Source organism: Papio anubis, chromosome 3, assembly GCF_008728515.1.
Source record: "Papio anubis isolate 15944 chromosome 3, Panubis1.0, whole genome shotgun sequence".
In the NCBI taxonomy this organism is placed as follows: domain Eukaryota; kingdom Metazoa; phylum Chordata; class Mammalia; order Primates; family Cercopithecidae; genus Papio; species Papio anubis.
This window is the reverse complement of record NC_044978.1, coordinates 75,080,884-75,085,128: the sequence shown is the minus strand read 5'-3', so window position 1 is coordinate 75,085,128 and position 4,245 is coordinate 75,080,884.

Sequence of the window (4,245 nt, the reverse complement as noted above, 5' to 3'; positions counted from 1 at the left end):
TATAACTAAGCTATGGACATACAAAACAGGGAAGAATTGGGACTGATAATTACATCTACCATGGTTGTTTTGAGAATTATATGAGTTAATATGTGAAAAGCACATAAGAACAGTGCTAGGTCTATTGTAAGCACGATTAATGTTTGTTTTAATTTGCTATTCCTATTATAATTCTTCATAAATTAATTTATAGCTTAACGTCATGTACATCAAAACCTCAATCTGATGACAATAATTTGGAACCTAACACATGGTAATCTCAAAGCAGTAACAAGAAGGTCCCAACCTTATTATACAGTAGAACATAATATTATTCAAGAATAAAAAATACTAGTTAATGAAAGAAAGGAGAGACAAAAAAATAAATCTCATGCTGTAAGAAAATAATACGTGAACATAAACTTTTCAAAATGAAATAAAGGGTAAGCATTCTGAGGAATAAACACAACATTTGAATAAATGTGTTGATATGTGTTGCATAATTGTGTAGATTTCAGGGTAAAACCCTGTTTTCTTTTCAAGCTCATTTGTACTTATCAATACTTTGACACTTTGGATCTGTATCTTTGTTAATGCCAGTGAATTCATGGATAAGAAAAAACCATTAGTTAGCTAGTCCCAGACACCTTATCCTAAAAATATTGATCCACATCTTATAGCACATGCCAAAAGAAAAACATATCTAGCTGAAATTGGAAATCTAAATGAAAAAATATTAAATTAAAGAAACCCAACAGAAAACTTAATTGAAAGATATGTGGGTAAACTGTTCTATTTTCAGTTTCTAAATGATACAGAAATTTCAATAGCACATGATTGATTATAAAATACATTAAACGGACTATTAAATCAGAAGTCTTAACTGAGGTGCCAAGATTCAGTGCTGTGATTTTCCAAAGAAGTGTGCCAGAACAAGGTGCCAATTTTCAAAGATTATTAAAAACCAGTTGGACAACTCTTAAAATTCCTACCCATATCAAGGTAATAAAAGGGTCATATCACAGAAGATTTATGAGACATTTTTTAAAAGTTGATGTGCCCTGAGTACACCTACACCTGCCTACATAGTCCAAGATGGAAGGTGCTGACCTGACCCATGAAATTCAAGTGGCATCTGGCTTCTGCCTAGGAAAGCCTCAGGACAGGAAGGGAGGAGGTTATAGAAGCTGGCTAGCTCTCCGCGAGTTTGTTGGGGTGAAGGATACTTGAGTATTTCCTGGAAACCAGGTATGGGCCACATATGAAAAAAGCTGGCCTGGGGTTGCCCTCGGTCCTGTGCAGGAGGGCTTCTTGTAGTCATGAACAACCCTCTATAAAGAGAATCAAGGGTAGTTCTCCACTCTAAGGGGTTGACTCCACAGAATATGCTTGGAGATACCTTGTCCCATTTCAAGGGAACTGTAGATAGGAGATGCTCAGAGGTTGATGGGGAGCCTATATTCAAAAGATCACCTTTGTACACCTACCAGCCCCAGACTGCACCATATTGGTCACTTAAGAACTTTTGTCTCTGTCTGCACATTGATCCTGGAGGAGGAGAAGTTCAAGTTAACAAGCTAGGAAATACTAGGAAAGCCTCAGGACTGGCTGCTGATGAACCAGAGGAAGAGAGGCAGTTACAGAAGCTGGCTGGCTCCTCATAAGGCTGTCAAGCTAGGGAATAAGGAGGAGCAATACTAGGCAGAGAAAGGGAGACATACTCTAGTTGTCCACATTGAAGTAGTGCTGACCTAGGAAAAGGACAAAAGATTTACTTTAGCCAAACTCTACAGTTTTTACAAAATGTCTTTTTCGACATCCGAATTCTAAGTTGAGATCAGGTTTTGTGATGTTCAGCACTCATGAGATCATTTGTTGGGTAAGAGTGACTCCAGAAGTCTCAGAGGTCAGAGAAGTCAGGCCCACAGAATTTAGTGTGACATTGAGAAATAAAAGCACAGTTGCTTGAGTAACTGGTTGTGCTTGTTCAATGTAACAATTAGATATAAAATTTTTAGTTGTATGAAAATTAATTTAAAAACTAAACCTAAAAAAGAAAATAAACTAGAAAAATATTTCCAGGAAATTAACAGAGTTTAATATGTATTTCATTAAAAATTCATTTAAATTTATAAGAAAAATAACCACCAATAATAAATATGTAAAGAGCTTGAGCAAACAATTAATGCAAATAGAAATGAATAAAAAAGTAAAAATATGTATCTTATTATAATTAAAGAAATATAAAATAAGCAAATTTATGGCATATACTTATATCTACTAAGTTAATAGAAATAATGGTGTGTGATATGTAATACTGGTAATATTGGAGTGAAACTGATAATTTACTGAGAACATTGGTTTGATACAGTCCTTTTAAAAATAACATAGCAATAATCACAAATAATACAAACATCTCTACACATTAGCTTAGTAATAACATCCTTTGACATTTACCTCAAGAAAGTGATTCAGCAGAATTCAAAGGTATATTCATGAATGTGGTCGTGATTGTACCATCTATAACAGAAACTACAGAAATAACCTTAATATTTGGTAAACACTAAGAGGGGGGAAAAAAGAAGTAACCTTAATATCAAATAATAGGAAATGAATGAATTTGATGTGATGGTATGACCATTAGAAGTGATCATTTTGAATAAATAAACCTAAAATATGCTTATAATGTAATACATGCGGAAACTGAAAAAGATATTTTGTATACCAGAACTATAACATATATTAAATATATGCTAACTATATAAGACATATGTATTTATTTCTACATAAGATATATATAGTTTCAAATTGGTAATTTTGGATAATTGACAGAGACAGTGTTCAACAGAATAGTGGATGGTATAAAAGTAAGGAAACGATAATAAAATTCACTGGGTGGGTAAAGTGTTTCACAGGACACAGAGAAAAGGGAAACCTGAGAATTCTAAATCTGATGTGGTTTCATGGCCCAGCTCTCTATTTTATGTCTTTGAGATACACGGCGATTCACTTTACTTTTCTGAACTTCAGTGACCTCAAGTAAATATAAAGAGTTACTGAATTCCAGCCCTAAAATTATATTCTTTGATTTGATTTCCTTTTATATTCCTTTCTCTCTCCTTAATAAAGCAAAGTGCAGGATTTCTAGGGCAGAAGCCAGTTGGACTCCAGTTACATTGATGAAGTCAGAGAGATTTCAAACAGAAGCCAACTGAGAAATTGATCTTTTCAAAGACTGACACACCATAGTCTCATGGTAAAAGGACATATATGTATTCACTTACATTTACATACCTTGTTTTGTTAACAGAAACCTTCACATTTTGTAAAGCTATTACTTATTTCCTTAATTGAAAAATAAAAGGGTTGTTGAAGACCAGGTTCAAATTCTAGTTCGAATTAGATAGTATGTTTAGAAGAAAGGGAAGGTGTATTTCCTTCAGAATGATCTGGAGGCCTGGTTCAAGATTCAAATTCCTGGACTTGCTGGAGTTCCACATCATGAGTTGGTGGTACAGGTGGTTGGGTCAACAGCCCAAGCTCACTTCTTTCTCTTTCCGTCCCTGCTCTGCATCTCCTGAGGCCTTCGGATCCAAAGGAATACATAACCTAACCACATGTCCAAACTTTCCTACCACTCCACCATCCCTGCCCCAGACAGTCCTTTCTTGTTCTCTTCTTGATCCAGGGAGCAGACAATAGCTGTGTGGTCCCTCTCAGGGGGACAGACCTGGAAAAGGGAACTGTGTATAAAATATTGGAGTCTCAGATATTGAAAATGTGATCTAGAAGAGGGCATGTTTACTCTGTGCTCTTTGTTCTTTGTGGAGAAACAGGACTGGAGGAGGGACAGAAAGAAGCCCCTGTAAAGGGTGGGACATGGGGCGAGTGTCTCTCTTGCCCAAGTCTAAAGTCCTGTTCCTGGATCCTTAATTGATTAACCTCTTTAATTGCTTAACCTCCTACTTAGCTCTACTTTAACCACCCTTAGGCTCAGTTTCACTTTGGGCCTCCTAATCTCTCAAAATGAAAACTCTTTGCTCATGCCTTTCCTCTACTTTCATTCCTGTCAGAACAGTGGATGATCATTTCCTTTATTAACTTATGCAGGCAGGCCTTTCTGCTACGCGTTCACCCAATGCAGCCACACCCTCCCCAAACTCTCTCAATCAATTTCTGAGATACGCTCCTGTCTTCACTTTGTTCTTTTCTTCCTCCTACCTTGCCCCTCATTCTACTGTTTCCATTTAAGGTCCACCATGAGTC